The sequence below is a fragment of the Arvicola amphibius genome, chromosome 1, assembly GCF_903992535.2.
Source record: "Arvicola amphibius chromosome 1, mArvAmp1.2, whole genome shotgun sequence".
NCBI classification, from domain to species: Eukaryota; Metazoa; Chordata; class Mammalia; order Rodentia; family Cricetidae; genus Arvicola; species Arvicola amphibius.
Genome location: NC_052047.1, coordinates 48,923,043 through 48,948,721, shown reverse-complemented (window position 1 = coordinate 48,948,721; position 25,679 = coordinate 48,923,043).

Genomic DNA, 25,679 nt, shown 5'->3' with positions numbered 1-25,679 from the left:
TGATCCTCAGCAAGTGAATAGTATACCATATAGTAGATACAATTCCATAGTAGACACTCAATAACTATTTGTTCAAACAAAATTGGAACCGATAAATTCTGAGTAATTAATATCTCCCATTGTCTAAAGGGCAATAGTCCAGTGTGAATATATATCCTTTACCCACCAGATCATAAAAAAGCAGAAATAGACAAGGAAGGGAGGAGGACTCTTTTCCTCAACCTCAGACAGGAAATGAATATAAATGGATAAAAACGACTGGGATATGTTGGGGGGGGGGTGCATGCATGCGCGCACACATGCATGTGCATGGGTGCATGGGTGTGTGTGTGCGTGCATGCATGCACGTGTGTGCGTGTGTGTGTGTGTGTGAGCATGTGTGTGCATGATTGCATGCGTGTGCATACGTGTGCATGCGCACATGCTTGTGTGCCTGCGTGCGTGCGTGCGTGTGTGTGTGTGTGTGTGTGTGTGTGTGTGTGTGTGTGTACCTTACACCTAGGGACACAGCACTGTAAAGCTAAAGCCTAAGGCACGGCAGGCACCCCCATTCCAGTTGTAGAGCAGCAGAATTGCTCACCACTGCTTGCCCTGGCAGGGGTTGGCTCCATGACGGCGGCTTGCGATGTGTGAGCTAACACCTGTGCTCACTGCTCAGGGAGCAGAAGGCCACTTTAATATTAGCCTCAATCAAGCTGTTAAAAACAGAAAAGCTGCTGCAAATAGGAAAGCCTAAGCAAAGATTGCTTTAAGATTATCCAGGCTTTGGGGTCTTCTGACCACATCTGAAGGAGAGACTCAGGGTAGACACAGGTACCTTCCAGGAAAGTTGGGAAGTAAATTAAAATGCTACTGGGAGAGGGTTTTAGACCCTTTGCCTATTGAGTTGCATTAAGCATTTTGATTCTTGGGCCATAGTCTCTTTAAAATCTATCTTCATGCAAAATTAAAAAGATGGAGAACTAGTTAAAACAAGAAGGAAGAAGGGAAGAGGAGGAAATATAAATCAAAAATATCTGGTCTCCCAGTCTCTGTAAATTGGCAAGGCCATGGGGGGATTGCTGTGGTTTTCCAGTGGCACACAGGGGATGGAAGCGAACTTCCCTCCAGCTTCAAAGTCCTTCCTTCCCTGAGCTTCCAGCCAGGACGAACTGACTGCTTCTGTCTCCAAAGTCAGAGAACGTATTGCCATTACACATGACTGTGTTAGAGGACACGACATCCCAGGTCCCCTGGGATCCCCAATCTATTCCTGCCGCTATCATTCACTGCCCTAGAATTTCCCAGGCAGTTCATCTGGGAACCACCCAAAGGGCTTTCATCATATCTGATTGCCTGCCTCTATTCCTCATCTCATATGGCTCATTAAATCAAGTTACTTTGTAAAAAAAAATAGATTTACTTGCAAAACCTTACCATTTTTGCAGGCGCCAGTATCAATAACAACATGCCTTTTTTTTCTCTGTTGTGATTTTTTTCTTAATGTGGGTAGGCTCATTATTATTGAGACAGCATAGCAAAGCAATTAGGAAAACAGATGCCACATGTTCAAATCCCAGCTCTGCCCGTTGTGGTATTGGGCAACTTAAGTTCTCTGTACTTCAGTTTTATGTTTCATTAAATAAATAATACCCATCTCATAGTCACCATTCGGACTGAACTAATTAATAATGGTAAAAGGTTCGTACCATCTAGACCCTCCCATATGGACAACACTTTCGGAAACACTAAACTAGGCAAAAGACCATCTGTCATCCTTTACCACAGGGTTTGCTTACACTGTGGTTCCTCCTTGGCATATCTGCAGGAACCAAAGTCAGAGCTAACCGACAGCAGATTCACCACCAACACAAAACTTAAACACAAAAGTAAGTGGCAGCCACTTACTGAGCATCGATTAATTTGCAAGGGCTGTATGCAATACTCACCCACACATCACCTATGTGAGTCTTCATGCTGGCCCTAAGAGGAAGACCCTGGTTTCAAGAGCAGTTCCCACTACTTGTAACCAAGAGTCAGGATTCCAACCCAGAATGTCTGACTTCAAAGTCTGTGATCATGTCATTGACATTACCATAAATTCCCTCTGTCAAGAGCTCACTCCACAGCCCAGCTGGATTGCAGCATCCTGCTCTCCCCAGTCAAGCACAAGCCTGCCCCTGGTTTAGTACTCTACACTGTAATATAATTCTGTTTGTCTGCCCCTTGACCGGGCTCCAGCATTCAGGATAACTGTTCCCACTGTATGCATTTTGGAAGCAAAGCATTCTAAAATTTCCTTGAATTTGAAAAAAAGGGGGGGTTTACAATACACTAGACTGAACTTAACAGTTTCTTTACAACTCTGGTCATCTTTAACAACACCAAATACTGTCATGTTCTGTGATGTAAACATGACCGCGGGGCAAGCTTTCTCCGAGTGGTGCAGGGTGACTGTTAAAAACCTTGACTCCCAAGCCCCTCCCCAGATCTATTGAATCAGAACCTCAGGGTTAAGGGGCAGGAATCATTGCAATTTAAGAACCACCGCCTTAGGGGATGTACTGGCTTCTGACCCTGCTTAACACTCCCAGATACAGCGGGACCCTGATTCTTGTGTCTGCTTTTCATGCTTTTTCCAACCTCTCCCACCCTTCAATTTGACAGCTTTCTCTTTTCACTGCCAAACGACATGGCTGGGTGAGCATCTCCAATTTCTTCTTCTACCAACTAATGTCATGATTTCTAAAATGTTCTTCTATAGCTTTAACACACTTCCTTGCAAGCTGTTAGGCAGATGCCCAAAATGAAGCATATCATCACGGAGCCATTTGATGGGCATGAGAATGACCTGGGTTTCCAAGACTAGTCCCCTTCCCTCTTCCCTGGCCTCCATCAGCAGCACCCTGGAGTCCTCACACCCCGCCCCACACTCTTAGGGCTTCCACAGAGAACATGGAAATAGCTGTCTGGCATGTCTTGTCATACTTTGTGACAGACACCTTATTTTTAACTAATGGTCAGGACTATCAGAAAAGAAGGAGGGGGTCATACTCATTAGTAACTGTCATCCAAAATCCATAGCATAATCATTTCAGTTTGAAGCTACACCCCCAACGTCCAGCAGAGCCACTGTGGTGTGTCTGGAAAGCCGCTCTTCACAGTGGATATTCATACTGTGGAAGGCAGTGATCTCTGTACTAATAATTAGACTCCCACCTACTTTTGGAAGACTCTCATGAAAACCATGGCCCAGGGAATTTGCCTTTAAAAAACTAAAATTCTCCTCTGTAGAAGAGAATGTCACTGCATCCAGAAAAATCTCTTAACCTTTAAGTTTTAGTTATCTTGCATTGACCACATCCTAAGCATGTTGGTATGCTATCTAAAAATAAGATTTAAGAAGTGAGTTTTAAACCATGTTGTTAAAATTGTAAGGAAAGTTCTTTTAATGCCCCTATTGACTTTCTTTCCAAAATTTACAAGTTGGAAACACAGAACTTAGGAGGTAAATTTAACACTACGGATATAGAGTCAGAAGACGGGTGGCTGTTTGGGAGCTCTAGTGCGGTGATGGGAAGATGGAAGACGTTGGGAACTGGGACAAAGTTCAAAGTTATGTATGACGAACAGGACAGAAAAGAAACTTTGGTAGATATGGGTTTAAAATGTCCCTAGGGACTATTCTTTCAACTTCTGTAGGTTCGAAATTCTTCAAAAATAAAACTTGATGGGGAAAAGTTCATATGCATACATGAACAAGAGGGAAGCCAATGTGTTCAGCCGGATGTGGACTTTGGTGAGAGGCATGGTGCACTGAAGGCTTAAGGACTCCGGAAGCACTTGTCTGATCCTTGGGGGACAGTCGCTTTTATGGTCCGGCACCTATGCACCTATGCACCTATGCACCTATGCACCTCAGGATTACCCTCAAATCCAACAGTAGCAAATAATCGATATTCACAAACTGGCTGTGGCAACCATCACAGACTCCTAAGGAGAAACAGCTTAAAGCCCATTTTACTGGTGTCATTTACTCAGTGAGCCCAGTTGGTGTTAAGCAACTCCCCTGTGACAGGAACCTACCCTGTGCTCCTAAACTGCTTTGAATTCCAAAGGAAATGGTAAGAAGCCCAATTGTTTATGAGATACAAGAGACACAGAGAACAAGCCAGTTTCTGCCATCCAAAAAATACCTTTGTTCTGCACTGGGTACTATTTTGATAATTTTGTCACCATTGCCATCATGGCCATCATCAACATCCTCATGCTTCTAGCTGTCTATTTCCCAATTCCACTGAACTATTGCAAGTCAAGACTTGCTACCATCTATCATTACTTCTTTGACATCATGGATAGCGGTACATGAAGGATTCAACAAATATTCCTTGGGTGGGTGGAACTGTTAGTCTCTTGTTTTGTTCTTCACCTGAACATTTGCTATAGTCCGTGTGAGTATGAAACCTCACCCTGGACTGCCTAATTAAAGTAGCCACCATCTATTGGAGACCTATGATATGCCCAGTGCTTCCTAAGCCCTTCCGTATATTAACTCAATTAGACCATGCACCACACCAAGATGTGAGTAGTAAATGCCTTCTTTTATGAGTAAGCAAAAAGAAAAGGCTATCTTTTTCCACTGTCACACACCTAGAAGCCAGCTATACTATATTTGACCTCTAAGAGGCTCCATGAAGCTATCTGAAAACTACTGCATAGAGTGGGCCTCCCTCGGCTGACTGGTACTCATGTTCAGGTCACTTTTCACCCATGCTATGTGGAAGGATCTAAGAAGCACCACGGGGACTTTCAGAGAGATGATCCTCAGTCCACATGGCCTGGGCAGGCAGGTCAGATCTGGGGAATTTCCTGCTTGGTTTCACCTTCCTAAATACAACTGACTAAAAATAACCTGCAAGAGATGTGTCTCCAAAGGGCGAGAGGAGTCACAACCGCTGCCGAGGGGAACGTGATGAGAAAGGATGAGCCTGGCTTTCAAAAATACGTCGTATGCTTCTCAGCATCAGCAAGTTGTGTGTTGTGATGAGAAAACAAAGCTTCCAGTTTTTGGAATTCCATAGTGTATTTAATTATGCAGTCAAGTTACTGTATTAACAAATACTAGAGCACAACGCTAGTTGCTGAGATTTGGAGAATTTGAAAGAACAAAATTTATTCTTTCCCCCAGATGATTACTTCTCAAGAGTCCATCCATTTTTCTGAATTATGGAAAGGATCCTACTTTTGAACCGCTACATTCAAAAATATAAAGCAAGCCAGACCCTGACTCTTGCCAGTGCAAATTTAACCCCCAGTAACAAACCAAACATATTTCTGGGGGAGAAACGTCCACGAATCCACATCATGTTCCACATGAATGTCTTTAGGCTCTCTTTCTGCTTTTGAAATTCCAATAAATATAGTGTAAATAGAAATTTAAAAGTGGTTGTCCAAATTGAATGTTTTCAGTGATGTGAACACAAATGCATTTCTGTTCATTTGCTTAATAAGGATTTATCCCACAAAGTTCATAAATCAGGCTGTAAAGCCTGGAAAACGCCATTAAAACATCAAAAATAGGTGTTCTGTGATGCCTCCGTTACTTCAGCAAATGTGAAATGCAATCATGCAAAATTAAACATTCCATACATTTGCTATTCATTCCCTAACACTCTCCCTATACACCAAAATGGGCTATCACACTTTTGAGTTTAAAGGGACAGAAAGTGAATCAAATGTCTTTTTTTTTTCTGGAAGCCTTACAAGTAATAGGTCTTTTCATCTAGAGCTTTTCAGCTAAGAATCACCAGGCTGCTTACACATAAAACATAATTAACTCATACAGTCTGCGACATCCTGATGGAGGAGAGTTATCTGTCTATGTTACTTTCATTGGTTAATTAATAAAGAAAACTGCCTTGGCCCTTTAAGAGAACAGAAAATTAGGTAGGTGGAGTAGACAGAACAGAATGCTGGGTAGCAGGAGTGGGGAGACGCTTCAGGCAGTTGCGATATGCAGTCTCCATGCTTCTCCTCTCCGAGATGGACGCAGGTTAAGATCTCTCCTGGTAAGCCACACCTCGTGGTGCTACACAGATTACTAAATATGGGTTATAGGAAGATGTGAGAATTAGCCAATAAGAGGCTGAAACTATGGGCCAGGCAGTGTTTTAAAAGAATACAGTTTCCGTGTAATTATTTTGGGTGTAAAGCTAGCCGGCAGCCGGGTGGCGGGATGCAGCCCCGCCGCTCCATTCTACAACATCCCCACCCATCAACTTCTTGATGATGGAAAAAGCCATCCTTCTATTTTCTAGGCCTGAATGTGGTCCAGGCTTTTACACATGATATCTCATTTCCTTGTATGGGACTAAGAGGTACAGTCTGGCAGAGGAAAACCCTGCCCTTCTTCCCCAACAGGTAATAGTCAAGGACACAGACTCTGGACACTTAAAACTAGCCACAAAATGGGTGAGATGAGCCACGTGACTTCCCTGGGCTTTGGTTTTGGAGTGGTAAGATTTGGGATCTTGTCAGCTCATACGCCACAGGACAATGGAGATATAATGAACGAGTACATGTAATTCACTTCAAATGCAGCCTTTTCTTTTATCATCCAGCCTTAATAACGTTAGCAGTTGGTATCAAGTCACTTACCTATAACACCTGACCTTTTAAATCACATCACAATGACCTCATGGGAGTCTCACCATCTTCCCACAAAGCAATGGAAGCAGAAGCTTTTATTCCAAATCTTCTCATGGATAAGGGGATTTCAGACAGGTCCACCAGCACTCAGAACACAAACCCCTGGAAGCCAGGCTACCATTATTTCCACCGTGCCTCCTTCTACCCATAGAAAGCTGACTGACTGGTTCAGACTGGTTCCTGCCTATTTTGTGGGAGAGTAAGGAGGTCTTGTTTCAAAGGAGACATAAAAAGCATTCTGCTGGGATTAAAGGCGTGCGCCACCGCCACTGGGCAGGCGGATCTCTGTGAGTTCGAGACCAGCCTGGTCTACAAGAGCTAGTTTCAGGACAGGCTCCAAAGATACAGAGAAACCCTGTCTCGAAAAACCAAAAAAAAAAAAAAAGAAAAGAAAAAAAAGAAAAAAAGCATTCTGCTGCCAAGGCCTGTCTTGCATAGCAAAAAAAGATCCTAATCGGCAGGAGACAGGACAACAAGACGCCGTCGTCATGATTTCTGCTAACTATGAAACGAAAGTTAATTTCATGCTTTGCATCCACGGACAAAAAGGTTCAGAGCTGTTTAAATTCTCTTCAGCCCAATGACAGTTAGTAAACAGGAGGCTTCGTGTTCTAATGCTTGAAATCACCCTTCGGATCTCAATATATTATTTATGCACTCAGCTTGGAGTAAACAACAACTGGGAAGTAGGTGAGTGGTCTCGTTTAGGGTGAACTTTTTTTTTCCACTCTGACAGTTACTTTAAAACATCAGTAAACAACCTTAATTCACTTCTAACGGATTAGTAGGCTGCTGCTGTGTCTACAGGAGGCGAGCAGATTGTATTATTAACCAAAACAACTCTCTCCCTGTCAGTCATCTACCCCTCACAGAAGGATGTGAGTCTCGCGGTCCTGATGCTCAAAGCAGTCCCAGGGCACACCTGCTTCTGCTTCCGGACAGCATCTTCTGAGGTAGCTCCCTTCCACTTTGGACTAGCTCTCTTGACTCTGGGGTGTAGAGTAGGGCCTGGAGAAGGTAGATTCTCAGTGCTGCTTGTCAAGAAAGATATAAACAAATGAGAACCTTTGCAAAGGGTACTGTGACGGCGAGCCTCCTTTTGGATAGACATTAACCTGAGACTAACCTTCAGAGATCTGTCATGAATATCTGAAAGGGTTTCATGTTTACAGGGGGAGGACCTATTCTTGGTAGGGATGGATAGTAAAATTAAGATTCAGGGCAGGTACCTTGAGAATGGAGTTGTCATCAACTCAGGGAGAATGGATGCTGTTGGTAAAAATTTCTGCCCCCTGCAGAGACGCTCAACCATTAGTGAGATGGAGCCCTTAGAATCGGCCAACAGATGTAGATACTACAGACTCGTACCAGAATCCCAAGGGCACGAATATGGCCTCTAGGAACTTTGTGAATTCATTTGGGTTGGGAATTTTTTTAAGGGTACAATCTACTCTTTCAAAAGAAAATTCCATGGACTATGCACCGGGCACATAGCCAGCCAGCCTCCCTGGTCAAATACACAATTTTAGGATACTGGGTAGATTCAGAAAAATAACAAGATCCACCATTACCATGGGCCACTTTAGTAAAATAGCTGCTGAAGGACAATTCTACTCCTGCCCCACTCCAGGGTTGTATGGCTTTGCAATGTTTGCCTTCCAAGGGATACAAGGCAACTTCAAGCCACCTAGACAGCAACCAGCTGTGAGAGGGATGTCTGCACCCATCTCTCCATTCTCTTTGGCCTCCTCCCCTCTCACAAAGTCTGGAAACATAACACTTAGCAAACCATCTAGTTGGCATTTATTTTCAAGACAGCACTCACCCTTAGGGAAACCAGCACCTCTTCAGATAAAAAACTGAGGGCTCAAAACACAAGCGCAATGCAATTGGTAAGGAGAAAAAAAAATGAAAACACCTTGAATTTATATCAAGAGTTTATGGCAACATTTTTACACACTGCACAGACATTTATTATTCCAAATTATCTAGTCAAATTTATATGAATTTACTGCTCTCGTAGCCGAGACTTTTTTCTGTATCTAACATCTAGATAAAACATTTGAGAGGTCAGAAACATTAAATTCCTCAAAGACAGTCAGGTTATCAATATCTGGGTGTGAAACATGGTGTTACTGAATCCCCGATACAGCAAAAGCAGACATACGGTATTCGCACTTTGGAGCAATAGAAAAGAACATGACAAGAATGTGGTATACTTACAAAGTACCCTTCATCCATGGGGCTCCAATTTTACCAATATTAGTTCACTGATTTTCGCAAAAAACCTGAAAGGCAGAGGGTAGGTTTGTGTTACCCTCACTTTGCAGATGTGGACATTGAAGTATAACAAGGGGGGGGGGGTGCATTATAGGGCTACTACAGTGGGAATAGGGGAAGGGAAGGAGGAGAGAGTTCTAACTTTGGTCTTCCATATTAAAACATAATGTGCTCACCATCCCTCCCTTGGAGACTGATATTCCCATGTGATTCTGCTCCCAATCTCAACTGACACACAGTTACACCAGGGAAAACAGTGGTGAGGGAAACCCCAGGTTCTTAAAATCCCCCCAACCCCGACATCCATTTACTACCCTGAGAGGGCAGGAAACACGTCTCGTGCTCAGTTTAAAAACATGGAGGGAAAATAAGACAAAATGCAACCATCCAACTAAAATTTGGCCTGAAAAGAATGTTTCTGCTGCTCAGTTTGTTGTACTTATGCTCACATCTCAGCATATGGACTTGTGTTTAAAGCACATTCCAAGGGAGTCAGAATGCTTCAAATGTAATCTCACAACATTTTTAGAAGGGTGTATTTTTAACAAATCTTTCTAAGACATCACGTTCTTTCTATCACTCTTGAGCCATTGTTCACACATTTAAAAAATGATATTTATTTGATTGTTACTACAAGTAAGTTTATCTCCACATGTGATTTCTTGGAACACACAAGAATGGGAATGACATAGTCCATGCCACCAAGACATTTTTATCCTGGGGCTTGGTGAGGTTCATACAGATGCAACCACCATGATCAGAAAGCTTGCAGAATGTTCTTTCAGCTTCTGGACACTCCTGGTGACTCATGAACACTCGTCTCAGAAAGATAGTACCTTCATGGAAAACTCTTGAGAAAGATGAGCTTAGGTTCTTCATGTGTGTCATGCTATCAGTCATGGTAAGACATGATTCTTAGAAAATGTGAATCTAGTATCTTCCCAAAGCCCATGACTTCAGGGTCACAGTATCACACGCTTGTCTCTGTACTCATCCATGCAACACGGCCCTGTTTTCTCCTCAGATGTCCAAGTACTTCCCCACCTCCCACATCCCGCCTTTCCATGCCCTCCACTGCCACAGCGCCACTGTAGGTTACCATGGTCCATTCCAAGTCACTGCCCAAAGATCCCCTCACTGAACCCTGCCCCAACCACTTCTAAGGAAGCTGCAAACCAATCACACACACCTCTCCTCCCTCTTTTCTCTTCCTTTCTAAGACATATCATGCTCTAAGACTTATCGGTGCCTAGCATATATATGGGCCCATCTCTTTGTTTTTCTATGTCCCTCTATTACAAAAGGAACTCCACCAAGCAAGTCACATTTGATCTCTGAGGAATTTAGGACCAAAAGAAACCACATGCATAATCAACAGTATGTGGGTAGTCCCAGGTCCTCCTTTCTTCCCCACTTTTTTTTTCCCTCTCACAGGGGTACTGGTTGTAATTAGTAATGAAAGAATGTCAATTTTTTTGCACCACCCCTCCCCTGCAAAAAAAAAAAGTAAAAGAAAAAAATAGAAACTCTTCTAACATTCAGTGAAATGGTTCAAAAGAAAGTATAATAAACATCTGTTTTATTGTTTTTTTTTTTTCTTTTCTTGATCACTGGAACAAAAGCTGGGTGATCTCCTTGCCAAAGCAGCTCTACATGAGCCGCTCTGCAACCCTCACCTCTTCTTCTCCCTGGCCTTTTGTCTCTCAATATCTGAAGTCTGAAAGCTTCTGGTACAGATTTCCCAGTTTCCTCCTAGTTCAGAAGCCAGGAGATCAATGATAGGATAATAGACCAAACCATATCCAAATCTTTTCATCTTCTGATTTAATAGCACCAACTAGGTGCAAATTTACCTCGAAGGTCTCAAGGTCACCATTCCATAGCAGGCAAAGTGGGACCCTTTGAAGGGGGGACAATTAGATCACCTAAGTGTATCTAAATGCACTCGGGTTTTAAAGAAACACCATAGCTATTTCTGCCAAGCTGTGCACCATCCCCCCACTATCACATCACTAACATATGACAGACATTCGAAGAACGATGCCACCATCTGCCACTTAGGGTATCTCAGCCACAGACACTTCACTAGGATCTCTAAACAGACTTTCTGTTTGCTTCCACATTAATAAAACTCACACCTTCGCCAGTCAGAATTTTTTTCTTACCCAAGCATCTGAACATCCAAAGAGATTTAGAAGCAATTAACGTTCACGAGTAACAGAGCGATCAACATGGGAATTACTAATGGGACTGGACAGAATCCAAAAGCTGATATTAGGATAATAGCAAGTCTCTGACATAGGTTATGGTGCTAATTCTGCAGGGCTCAGCTTTGGTTTGCTTTCAGTGGCTTTGTGGGTTGATGTCACAGTCATGTAAGTCTCTTCTAAATAAGGTTCCCCACCCCCTACAACATAGATTTTTAGTTTTTAAATTGCCAGTGAGAAGAAGGCACTTTTGCATCGTTATGAGACAACCTCTGGCATTAATGGTATACATTGAATTCAAGTTTATTTTTAAATTGCCAACCTGACAGAACTGCTAAAATGTCATTTTTCCCCATTTTGGGTCTCTAGACTCTCCTCACCTGCTAGCTTTTGTAGCTAGAGGCCACAGAAATAATAGCTATGGATTTCTACCTTCCCACTTAAGGTGTGTGTGTGTGTGTGTGTGTGTGTGCAAGTTCATACATCTCTGGAACACAAGAAGAACGGGATACATCTATTCTTGGGAGATCTGGTCCGTGTCACCTGATCAGTTCTCCTGATGTAGTTTCATAAGAATCGCTCTAGTGCTCAGTCCCATCTGAACATCTGCCACCCATATCCACACACTCAAGTCTAAGGGACCATTAAGGAGGAGATGAAAAGCTTATGACAGACAGGTCAAAGAGGATCCCTGCAAATTAATGACTTTGGATCACAGCAAGGCCATCACACTCAAGGGCTCACAGCATCTGGGGTGGCCAGCACAAGACTTCTACAAGATCAAGCTAGTCACTATTCTAGCATGGATAAGGAAGGGACTCACAAGGTCTGCTCCTAAGTGATGTGCTACTGGGAGTTGGTGGATCTAATGGGAGTTGGCAGCTATCGTGGAGGGAGGGACATTTTTCTTCAGGAATATGACCACTAGTAGATTTATGCTTTCATTGGCTTTCTGTTGCAGAGACAAAACACTCTGGCAAGAAGCAACTCGGGGAAGGAAAGTATTGTTTGGGGGCTTACACTTCGAGGTCATAGTCCTGTGCATTGAGGGAAGTGGGGACAGGAGCTCAAGCAAAAACTTAAAGCAGAAACCATAGAGAACAATACTGGCTGGCTCGCTCACAGACCCTTGCTTGTCTAGCTTTCTGCTACAGCCCAGAACAATGTGTTGAGGAGATGGTGCCAGCTGTAAAGGGCAGGGTCTTACTATAGCAAGAAATTTCTGCAACAGACATCTTCACAGGCCAGGCTGCTCTGAACAGTCCCATAATCAAGCCTTTCTTCTCTGGTGACTCTAGATGATGTTGAATTGACCGTAAAAGCTACTTAGGACAGCTGTCCATGCTCCTGTGGATTGCTCATACCTGTGTGAGGGTAGCACTAGCTGAACTAACTGGATTTAAAAAAAAAAAAAGCAAGAAGCGGGAAAGGGGGAATGTTGGGATGTGGGGGTGGGGGAGAAAAAGAGGGATGGAGATGAGTATGATCAAAATACATTGTACGTATCTATAAAATTCTAGATGAATAATAACATAATAAAAGCTGTTTTCTAAAGCATAGTAGGGGTTGAAGAGGTGGCTCAATATTTAGGAGAACTTGCTGTTCCTACAGAGGAGCCAGGTTTAGTTCCCAGAACTCACATGGTGGCTCACAATCATCTATGACTCATCTTCTGACATCTGTGGGTATTGCACACATGGGGTGCTTATAGACATGTAAGCAAAATACTCATATACACAAAATTAAAATAAAGAACTCTTTTCTAAAGCATATTGTACGCAAAGGCAGAGATTAAATAATTTGAGCGTTTGGGACAAAAACAAAACAAAACATCACTCCAGAAGTCAGGAGTCCACTCCCAATTTCCCAAGCCTTTGCCCTGCTGGGACAGCCCCCACATGGTCAAGAGTTTCAGTTAGTCTTCTTACCCTGCTCTAACCTGTTTCAACTCACTGCTAAAACCATCTCATCAGAAACCAATGTTGGTGCTCCCTCTTTGCCTTCCATTGGACCAGCTTCTTCAATCTCAGTTCCGGCATCTTTCTCTCACTTGGTCTGATGAAACAAGTAGTTCAGCCTTAGGGTCTCTGCCTCTCCTTGCCCACTCCCACCTCAGGGCCCTGGGCAACCTCCTTCTACAGAGACTGCCTATCTCACTTGGACAGAGAAATGAGACTATTCTGGTGATTCCTTTGTACATACTTGTAATTTATTTTATTTATTATAGCATCTATTTTGTTTATTTAGTCTGAGTGGTCTAAGAAATGAACTGTGTGCCTAGAAAAGGAGTTTCATTGTTTCAACTGCTTTAACATTAGACATCAGCCTGTAATTGGACAGATACCCTTTGTTTATTGTGTTTCTGTTTTGGTTGTTTTGGTTTTTTTCTTTGCTTATCTCTATTTCATTGTGCTATCTTCCATTTCTCTGTCCTCCTAGCTTGGCGTTTCTGGCTATTAAGAGAGATCCTTCTTTATAATCTAGCATTTTTATTTTATCTCCATCTTCCTACCATGGATGCCTACCCAATATAAATAATATAAACTCTCTCCTCTCGCTCTCTCCTCCTCTCTCTCTCAGTCTCTCTCTGCTCTTACTCGTCATCTTCTCTCTCCTCCTCCTCTCTGTGTGTGTGTGTGTGTGTGTGTGTGGGTGTGGTGTGTGTGTGTGTGTGTAGCATGTGGGGGCTGAACTGAGATATCCTTCCTCAGTAGCTGTCCACCTTGTTTTCTGAGACAGGTCTTTCGATGCCCTGGGACTCACCAGGAAGCTAGGGCAGCTGGCCAGTGAGCTCCAAGGATTCATCTTTCCCAGCTCACCAGCTTTGGGGATTATAATGCCCATCACCATGGCCTGGCTTTTTTTTTTTTTATTTTAGGTTCTGGGTATCAAATTCAGGTCTTGATAATTGTTAGCAGCACTTTTTCTGACTGAGCAATCGGCCTCAACCCCCATACCTACCCTTTAAAGTCTCCCTTCAGACTTTAATAGAACCAACTCCTGGGTACAAGCCTGCCACCACCAGGCTGTGTGTGTTCAAAGCCTACTTTAACAATTTATAAAACCCCCAGGATCCAGATCATCCGCATACTCATTCTGAGGGATCCCCTGTTTTATCTCTGGGGAGAATCCTTTAATATTCTCTGCAGGTACCCTCAACTGTGAGAAGGCTCAGTATCTCAGAGCCTCCACCTCCCAAATCAGACACTGCCTCTCCTCCCCAGGTAGCAGCAGTTGAGATTAAAAGTGCTTCTGGGTAGTACTAATCCAATCAGGGCTGGCTCTTCCTGTCTCTGCTGGTGGGGAAGGAAAATCATCTTGGCAGAATGCCTTTCAACTGGCTCTGCTTTCCTCTGGGGTCAGAGGCCTGCACTCTTTTCTGATGGTTCTGCAGAAGCGAAGGTGGCTGTCACCTGCCTCACAAAACCATCCTCCTGCCACAGTCATGATGGAGAGAGAAATGGGGAGGGGAGAGGGAAAGAGAAGGGTTGAGCTCGGAGGAACCGGCAGGCAGGGGCCAAGGGTGCAGAGTCACGTAGGTTTTTCCCCTAAATATCAAAGTTTAAAGAAAATTCACTTTCCACCTTTTACTCTTCCTGAGCACCACACTTGCCTAAGCCCACCCAGTTTACCAGACAAGGATTCTTCAGGGGGTCTTTGCTTTTCCTGGATCCTCCAGTTCCTCTGATGAAACCCATGGACCCTTTCCAGAACGACCTATGGAGGGACTGTAGAGAACATTAATGATACTGAAATCTCCTTCTGTTCTGGGTTAAGAAACACCCTAGGGAGTGGAGTGGTTTGGGAAGATGTGTCAGGCAGCTGTTAGGAGGAAGGAAGGCTTTGGAGTTTGGAGAAAAGATCTCTGCTGTGGTAGTTGGGGGTGAAGTGGAAAAGGGGGTGTTAGCCTTCTCCACTGCCCTGTGGCTGCCCTTCTGCAGTACATGAGATCAGGTCTGAATCTGTGATGCAAGCACCCCATGCCTCACCCAGAGCCCTCAGCACTCAGTATATGGAGCAGCTATGCATGGAGACTTGCTTTATATACAGCCCTAAGTAGATTTTACTACTCCTGAGAGAGAAGTAGACGAGTAAAGAAAGCATCTGAGGAGCTTTCAGGAAGCTGAGGTAGTAGTAAAAAACTTGCCTTGGACAAGTTATTCCTTCACCAACTACTTACAGAGTCCTCTACTGCAGATTGACAGTGGTTGGCAAATGACCTAAAGACCTTTCCCACACAGAGGTAATATTCACATGTGAGGGACGCAAACCAGGGGATAAATGCATGTGCAAAATTGGTAAATAGTCTGGAAAAGACAGAGAAAGTGAGGGAAGTGCGGGGGCATTTGCATACATCATACATATTTTATTTCCATTTCATGTCAAGAAATATGTGTCACTGGGCTCCAGCTATGATTCAGGTCATGAAATGGAATCAGCATATAGGTAGATGATGGGCGGAAAGGATAGAAAGGGTTATGAACAGATAACAGATAATGATGGTGCTGATTATGAATGAAGATAAATAGATGAAAGACAGACAGACAGTACAACACACTACACACCATCAGCCCTCTACATTCCTGGGTACTATAGCTATAAACCAAACAAGTTGAAAAGACCAGAAAAAATAAATTTCCATCTGTGCTAAATATGCAGCAGAACTGTTTCCTCTGTCATGGTTCTTTAAGTGAAACAGTCTAACAACTATTTCCAGAGCATTTGCATATCCTAACATAGATTATTTAGTATCTAGAGATGATGTAAAGTATATGGTGGGGGTGTTGCTGTGTAGAAACACCAGGCTATGCTATGTAAATGTCTTGAGCAACCTTAGATTAATGGAATTCGCATCAGACTCTGAAAAACCATTGTCCTTCATTCCGCACCCTACCCACGGAGTGATCTACGCAAATTGTACACATCCCCTCTGAGTTTCAGGACTGTCATCTGCAAAGTGTCACGGATGAGTTGCTGTGCAGGGTCACATGCAGGGATGCAAGGAGAGGGACACCCCGCAAACACACCCATAGCAGCTGGTGCTGAAGAAGTGCTAAGCCAGGGTCACTTCCCTCGTCTTGGCCAGGACAGACAAGACAGCAGAACACAAGGGCCCTTACAAAGAAGGGGAGCAGAGCTACCTTTTCATCTAGTTTTCACAGCCATGTGACCCTAGGAATCCTAGATTTGGTGACCTTAGAGCCATAGCATGTTAAAACCAGCTGGAGTGGGCTCACATATACAATCCCAGCAGTTGAGAGGTTCGGGGTAGGGAAGACTGCCCTTGAGTTTGAGTCTAATCCAGGGCTATAGAGAAAATGAAGTAATGGAGTTCCCATCTTGGACATCACATACAAGCAATGTCAACAATGGCCTTACAAAACGACTCCCCAAAGGTACTTCAGCAAGAACTCTTTGACAAGGGAAAAATTGCCTTTTGATGGCTAACCATAAGGAATAGACGTTGAGAAGCATTGTTCTTGTTTTTTTAAAATGAAGCAAAAAAACTAAGGAGTGTGCACCCATTTGAGTCTGATGTGCTCTGGTGGCTTTCTTTAAAAAACACACACTTGGACACATTTTCTGCGAACTAAACAAGTGTCTCAGCTTGTGATTCTTAGCCACTGGACCACAGCAACTTCTCTTCCTTTCATATGAAAGAGTCATTATCCCAGGACCACAGAGCAATCAGGGGAATGCCAACATCTGAACACTTCTCATTCCCAGGACAGGTAATTCCTCCCCAATTTTTCCACAGAAAATGACCTCTTATAATAGTTTTGTTAATTATTCCTTGAAAGCCAAAATCCCCCTTGTAGCTATGCCTGGGAAGCCTTCCCCTGGAAGTTACCCAAGGTTTTAGTATCTCAGTGGTTAGCAGTGAGGTAGGGAAGAAACTTTAAAAACACCAACAATTATATTCCAAACATGTCTGGCTTTACAACACACACCACACACACACACACACATAAAATGTGTATGTGGCTTCTCTTGGATACTTTCCCCCTTATTAGAGCAAGAAATAAATGTGAGGTAGAAGGAGGGCGTGACCTCACTCCTCCTGGGCTTAGAAGACAAGGAAGGAAGAGCTTCGGCTATATTCTCTGAGAAGAAAGGGAAAGAGGTTGAAGGTGAGAGCAGAAAGTTGAGCGCAATGACGGGAAGGAAGGAAAAGAGTGAAATAACACCGTGAAGAAACAACAAGGGAGTGGGAACAAAGAAGAGATGTACGTGACAGAGCTGCTGAGGACCATCGAAGGGTTCATGGTCCAGCATGAAGGCGAAGGGGGTGCAGACCGCTAAGTCAAGCGAATCAAGAGTAGAATATACCCACTAGCAGGACTTAATTTTGAACTGAGTGTCTTAAGTAAGAAAGCCTAGCTAGCCGGGACGTTGCAATGCTTCATCTGACTACCAGTGTATGGCCTGCCTGGCAACAGAAACTGCCCCAACTAGCCACAGTCTCCTGCCTGGAATCAGATGGCTCCCGTGAGCCTGGCCGCTTTGCATGTCACCCTAGGGTTGGCCCGCATCACAGCAGTAGGAAGGATGCTTCAGGTCCTCGGCATCACTTAGCAATGAGGACGATAAATGGAAGCGACTGTCTGTCTCCCAGAATTGTGGAGCCCCTGGGTTAGAATCAGGTGTTCATTCAATAAGTCAGTCTTTCACTAGGACCCCCGAGGTGTTGGAACTGCAGCATGGCTTTTGAATACCATGGCAAGAAGCCCCCTGTTTCTCTCTCCAGGAACTCATCTCCCAAGGAGCCTACCCAGGCAAGGGTATATGTATTTTTCCTCGGTTATAATTAAGAAGAGGGACTTGAGAAGTGACTAAATTTGGGAAGTGCTCACCTTACACGCATGAGGGCTGTAGTTCAATCCTGAACTCGGAAAGAAAGGGGCGGGGAAGGGGGGGGGAGAAGTCAGGTGTGGTGACACCTATTTGTCATCCCAGTGCTGGGGAGGCAGAGACAGGTGGATTCCTCGGTCTTGCTGGGGAGCCTCATTTGTGATTCCAAGTTAGTACAAAATCTATCTCAAAAAGCATGAGTTTCGGGGGAACCTTAGATATGATACAAAGGTTGCTCTCTGGTTGCTACACCAACACACATGTATATTCACGGAAAGAATTGAGAAGGAAGGGGGAGGAAGGTTGGTACGAAAAGTAGAAAGGAAGGAAAGAAGGAGGGAGGGAGAGAGGAAGGAAGGAAAAAGAGAAAGAAGAGAGAGAGAAAGTAAGAAAGAAAGGTGAGGGAGAAGAAAGGAGAGAAAGGGGGAGGAAGGGAGGGAGCAAAGTAGAGATTCTGGCTCTGCGGCTCAGGGCAGAGGAAGTGAGCTCAGGGAAGAAATGTCTGAAGCACTAACTTTTAAGTTAAGACATGAATAACGCAGAGGACATTACCTTGCAAAGATCCGAGAAAGAGCAGCCTGAGAAGGGAAAGGAAGATCCTCTGACTCAGCACCGGCTGCATCTCCCCATCCCTCCCTTCCAGCTAAGCAAGCTCTCTCCCAGCAATCCAAAATTCAAAAGCACACAGACACGTTTAATTCTAAAATCTCAAATTGCATACTATGCCGCTAGGAAAATATATCCGGAAACTTAGATTATTTTTAGAATAGTCCACTTGAGTTTCCTCAAGTACTTTTTTCCCCCTATTCAACTAGAAGACCCAAATAGTCCAGGTACATCAGCCTCCTCTGAATACGGAAACTGCATTCATCAGCCATTTTCCAAAAATTGGATCTTACTTCAAAGCTCAATGACTTGATTACTCCCAGAGCAGAATACATTACACTGATTACAGGATTATTCACGTGCTGTTTCCAAAAGGTTGGGCAACATTGCTCACATTCCATCCACCAACAAACAGAAGAGAGGTGGGAAACTCAGTGCTGGTATGAAAAGTACTTCCATACCGTGGGTGTGATGCCCAGGTTCGTTCCTCCGTACATGTTTGTTAAACTGATGTTGGAAAGGGGAGATGTGGTAGTAATTTGGTACCAAAAACCCACAGAAAACAAATTTAAAAAAATGTTCCAGCGGGACACAATATTTCAGATGACTTCTATGGTGTGACACATACTAGGTCCTCAATGTGGCACATACTAGGTCCTCAGTATAACACATACTACATTCTCAATATATAGAGATTCTTTTCACCTTTCCTTTTGAATAATAAAACAAGAAAAGTCATTTTTATATCTATGATTGATTTGATACCATAGTCACTGATTCATATTTTGGTCCTAATGAGTCTAGTGCTATGTTTTGTATCCTCTAGCAATTGCAGCAGCTTCATTAGATAATACCAACCAAAAACAAAAAAAGTGGCCTGGGTGGGAGGAGAAAAAGAAACTTCACAGGCTGATTTCCCACCAACCAGTGATGAGCGCTGTATGCTCAAGATAATCAAATATCTTCTTATTTTACCTTTTCAATATTTAAAAGAACAAATATTAAAAATCAAAATAAGAACAGGGCATTGTGAGTTCAAATAAACCATAACTCAGAAAAAGAAGCATAATTCTCCTGAACTCTATGTCATTAGCTAATCAGCATGTCGCGTTTATTTTTTTATTTTTTTCTGTTGGCATCTGCTTACTGTCATGTCATTTCCACAAGGGCACCATCTGTATTTATAAAAGAATTATCTTTGTGGTGATCTAGCAATCTACAAACAATGGTGCTATTTAACTTTTCTTAGGGGATCAATTGTAGAATTAGGTTAAAGGATTTATGAGTCTCCTTTTTCATGATGATCCTTGGGAGGATTTGCTCATGTCTCAGGGATGGTGGAAGCACTTGAAACAAATAATCAAATAAGTGAGTGTAAATAATTTTGATTTATTAAAACAGAAATTTTAACATGTTGCTTGGCATGTACATTTTGGATGTGGACATGAACATTTTTTAAGATTTTACTTTTATTTTTAATTGTGTGTGTGTGTGTGTGTGTGTGTGTGTGTGTCTACACATAGGTGTATGTGAGAATATGTGCTTTTGGAGACCAGAAGCTAGCAATACTCCCCTGCATCTGGAGTTACACATGGTTGTGAGTTACCTAACATAGATGCTGGGAACCAATACCCACTCTTAACCACTAAGCCATCTCTCTAGTCCTAACACGTCAATCTTTTAAGCCAGCATGAAGAGGGTCTATTACAAGTCCAGTAAAATGATCACAAACAAAATACTTTCTTTTTTTTTTCTTCCTTCTTTGCTGAAAGGATGGGTTCTTGTCCAGTATGTTCTGGTAGGCACCGTCTGGTTAAGACAGAACAACTTTGCATTATTCGAGGCCATTGCTAAGAGTTCAGCCAATACTTAACTTGCCCAACAAGGTTAGTTACAACAAATGCATGATCAAATCTTGCTTTCTTTGGTTCTTAATGCTAACTGCTTGGTCAGCAAGCCCCCACCCCTGAAGGAAACAAACATTCAGACTAGATGCCCTTCAGTTAGGCATAAACCTCATAAACAAGTAAAGGATTTCAGTAGCTACCAAGTATGACCCAAGAAGAATAACCTTCTGAGATACAGGAGTGTATTACTTAAGCTTTAGGTCAATACAGAAAGATGAAATACAATTTAAAAATATCGAAGACAGAAGTCTCTTCATTGGATGCAATTTCTCCAGTAGCAATCAATTGCTTTGTAAATTTAAAGCAGTGTTTAAAAGAGTTATGATTAAAGTAAGTATGTGGCATGGTGATAAAATAAAAAAGCAAATCAGAAACTAGCAGGTAACTAAAATAAGCATAAGGCACACGAATAAACAAAATACACAGAGGCCCTACCCTTATGGAGCTAGTATTTTCTAGAGTGTGTGCAGATGAACCATTAAGTGTAAACTCACTAAATCATATTAAAGATAAAATTAATACATATAACTAAATTATTTTACATGATATAAAATGTAAGTGCTATGTTTTTGCTCTCTGTATAATACAGTATTATTGCTTTCAAAATCTAAAATATTTCTTTTAAATCATGTGATTATTCATAAAGGACAAAAATAACTTTCCAGGATTGGGTTTTATGTTCTTTTTTTTTTCAGCATCGAAATTTTAACATTCGAATGTTCTGATTATCAAATTTTGAAATATGTTAGTAAAATGGAAACTGTTCAAGGAACTGTAGCATAGAATTATAGGGCCACTTATCTGAAGAAGTGATTTTTGCTATCCTTATTAGAGAATTAAGGAGTAAGACTGCTGTGGGATAATGCTCTTGAACATTGTAAAGATTTGTTACTCATATTGGTTTAATAAAATGCTGATTGGTCAGTAACCATGCAGGAAGTATAGTTGGGGCAACCAAACTAGGAAAATTCTGGGAAGAGGAAAGGCAGACATGCAGTCACCAGCCAGACACAGAGGAAGCAAGATAAGAATGCCTCACTGATAAAAGGTACTAAGCCTTGTGGCTAAACATAGAAGTTATAAGAGCTAGTTAATAATAAGCCTAAGCTAATAGACAAAACAGTTTATAATTAATATAAGCTTCCATGTGTTTATTTGGGACTGAATGAATGTGGGACCAAGTGGGACAGAAACTTCTTTCTGTATAAAACAATCAACTCTGGGATCAGATAAGATCTGTACCTATTCTGGTTCCACCACTAGGTTCTGAGACACTTTCTACATCTTGGTTTTCTTATGTAGAAAAGGGAAAAATGACAGGGAATAAATTAAGATAACACATACAAATTTGTTTTAATTCACTTTATTATTTTATGTGTATTGGTGTTTTGACCACATACATGCCTGTGCTCCAAATATTACCTGGTACCCACAGAGGTCAAAAGAGATTGGATCCCCTAGAATTGGAATAATAGAAAGTTTTTGCAGATTTTTTGGGATATTGGGATTTGGACCCCAGTCTTCAGGAGAAGAGTAAGCTCTATTAAATGCTAAACCATCTATGTAGCCTCAAATATAAATTTCTTAGAAAGAAGTCAAACTTCATTGTAATTGGAGCTGTTGTAGAGGCTCAAGTCCTGAGAGAACATTACAATGCAATGCAAAAATCTTCAGCATGGGTCCCAAATTTCCCCCTCATGAGTGAACTTAACACAAACTTGAAGAAAATCCTCTCTCAAACTTTGAAAAGTGAATTTTCTTTGCTTTAAAATAGACCTAATAAAACTTGTGAGAAAATAGATAGGATGCCAGTTTCATGTATCATTGTGGGGATGGGGAAAAAAACCCCCTAGGGCGGCAGACTGTGCCCAGCTTCATGGCTAAACCAACGACTCCATGCAATGTTGATATGGTGGTTTCTTAATGAAGTCAACTCCTAGAATCAATGGGCTAGTAAATGAGGCTACCCTTACCAAAGCGCGAAGTCGTCACTCAGGGGGGGGGTGGGACGCGGACTGTGTGGAGTCGTGAACAGATCAAATGGCTGAGAGGGGAAATTCTCCTCTCTGCCTGTGGGATTCTCTAAGGTGATCATGGTCCTTCTGCCTTTAGACCTGGACGCAGAACTTAGACCACCAGCCTCCTGCTTCTTGTGTCCTTTGTCTTGGTGAGCTGGTAGGGCTGGTAGGGACTCTTGAGTCCTCAGACAACAGACAGAGGGTTGTAGAGACTGCGAATGTCTTCATAAGTCACACAATAAAATCAATCAATAAATCAATCTCTCTCTCTCCTCTCTTCTCTTAAATATAATAAAAAATATTCAGTGTGTGTGTGTGTGTGTGGGTGTGTATGTGTCTGTGTGAAATCTCTATTAGCTTAATATCTCTGGAGAATACTAACAATCACTATTTTTAAAAAGAATTATATTGTCTCATTAAATATGCTCTAATTTTATAGGTCTGTGACTAGGTAAGTGTCTACTAAAGGCTCATGAGTTAAAGGCATGACAACAAGTCTGAGGGGCTTATTGTCAGGTGGTGGAGCCTATAAGTATGGTCCTGGTAGAAGAAAGTTAGGTTATTAGCGACATGCCCTTGAAGGGACTGTTGGGACCCCTGTCCCCCCGCTTCCTCTTGTTTCCTGATGCATGAGGGAACGGATTCCTCTGCCGAGATGTTTCTTTCTCCCGGGCCCAGAGGCAGCAGAGGGGGGACTACCAACATAGGCCGATCCCACAACACTGTGAGCCACATCAGCACTTTGAAGCAAAATATCCCAGGCATCGTGTCTAGTGATGGAAATCAGACCGCATAGTAGATTTACAGACGCTAGTCATAGCCTCTTATACAATATCTCTCACTTAACTGCATGGGAAAGGCTTTGCAAGAAACATTGTGAATTTGAGTTTGGGGGCATTAGTTAGATAAACTCTCCTGAATTTCTCTGGACCTGAGTATCTGGGTGGGAAAGTAAAAGAATATCCTTCTAACGAAGAATCAAGAACTGATATGCAAAGTGCCCAGGAGAGTTTAACACACCAGAAAGTCCTGATCAGCCCTTCAATCCCTTTCAGGGGAAGCCTGATTTGGTATTTCCCATTTTGACTATGTGTAGTCCTGTGTTCTAAAATGCTTAAAATGAAAAGCATTGTAAATAACCTTTGAATAATCTTTAAACGATTCTTTATGATTTGGAGGGGAAAAAATCTATAGATACATAAAACACCCAGGATGTCAAATATACAGTACCATCATTCTGCATGATCACAACTAATACAGTTCCATCTAAACTGCAGTCTCATATTTGACATAATTATACATAACCAAACACTAATAAAAATTGCTGCCTTATATTTCAAATTGGTAATTACGGTAGTAAACATTAACAACATGTCAGATATAAGATGGTGATTTGTTCTGAAATGTATTAGAAATCATTATACTGTATGATAATTTTAATTACAGTTTGGTAGCTGGAGAGCATGCAGCAGTCTCCTTCTCCAAGTGCATGATGGGAACTAGGCACTCTCGGGTTCTGCCCTAGCTCTCGCTGGAATTGTTTTGCCGTCTTTAAATAGTGTATACCCAGTCTCCCAGCAAAACTGGAATAGCATGAGCATCAGAGCCATTCTTCCAGGTTCTTAATCTTTGCTCTGTCACTTTCTGGCACCTGAATTCAGACAGAGGTGATTCTTCTGTGCCCGTTTTCTGTTCTCTACCATGGAGGACAGGGTCCAGCGGGATGGCTCAGTGCACGAAGGTGCTTGCCATCAACACCAGATATCTGAATTTGGTACCCAGGCATCACATGGTAAAAAGAGAACAAATTCAAACAAGTTATCCTCTGACATTCACATGTTCACTGAGACACAAACATTTGCACACACACGCGTTTGCGCGCGCGCGCACACACACACACACACACACACACACACACTGAAATAAATAAATGCAAACTTTCAGAGGAAGCCAAGAGTAGCTATTTCAGAAGGCTGTAGTGACAAGTCTAGTGACCACTGTGTGCAGTACTGAACTTAGAACAGGGAGCATGGGAAGTTTGAAATACAACTAGCGACTGTTATCATTTTATATTAGCAGACACATCACTTTCCTCGGCTTTCAAGGTCAAGCTCTAAATACTATAAACCCAATGTTCTATTTAACATCAAACTTGCTACATACTATTGTCTAGTCTGGTCTCAGGACACCATATTCTTCAAAATAAATGCCCTTTTTCTCCTCTTGTCATGCTTTCTACGCCATCTTTCTTTTCCCTACCCAGTGTTGGGAGTCGGGTAAGAAGCTGTGTATGTTTTACAGTTTCAGCTCTTGGGAATGTGTATCTTGTCCTTAGCATTTGTACTCTACCCCCTTAAGCACGTCCTGGGCATACTGGTCAGCCAGCAGCAGTGGAGAAGCACGGAGGAGACCCCATCCCCCAGCACACCAGCACGGGCCCCATGAAGTTTCTACCTCTGTCCACATCATACCTGACATAACCTGTCCATAGGACCTAAGTTAGGAATGCAATGCCCTCCCTGCTCTCTCTCTCTCCTCTCTTCTCTCTCTCCTCTCTTCTCTCCTCTCTCTCTCTCTCTCTCTCTCTCCTCTCTCTCCTCTCTCTTCTTCCTCTCTCTCTCTCTCTCTCCCCCCTCTCTCACACACACATACACACACACACCAAAAAAGGAAGGAAGGAAGGAAGGACGGAAGGAAGGAAGGAAGTACGGAAGGAAGGAAGGACGGAAGGAAGGAATAAAGACTACGTGAAATGTGTTGTTCTAACACAGAAACCATTTTTGTTTACTTATTCCCATCTCCTTTTAAAATCTCCAGGTCTTACATCTTGCAAGCCGCTCCTGGCTCCGAGACCTCCATGTAAAGGGAGACAAGCCTCCCGGCACTGTGATAAAGCACCTTCCCTGTCCACATTTCCATACCATTTCAGATAAAATATTTGGGAGAAAAGACCGGACTGCTAATTAGAGAACTGTCTGGAACCACCACGAAACACGTTTCCATTGGTGCAATAAGGAAAGACTCTTCATTAAAATCACTGTCCTCGGTAAGAGAAAGCTGTTTCAGGAGCCATAGATCTAATTCACAGGAGTGATCATGCAGACCCAGGTACAGTATTCATT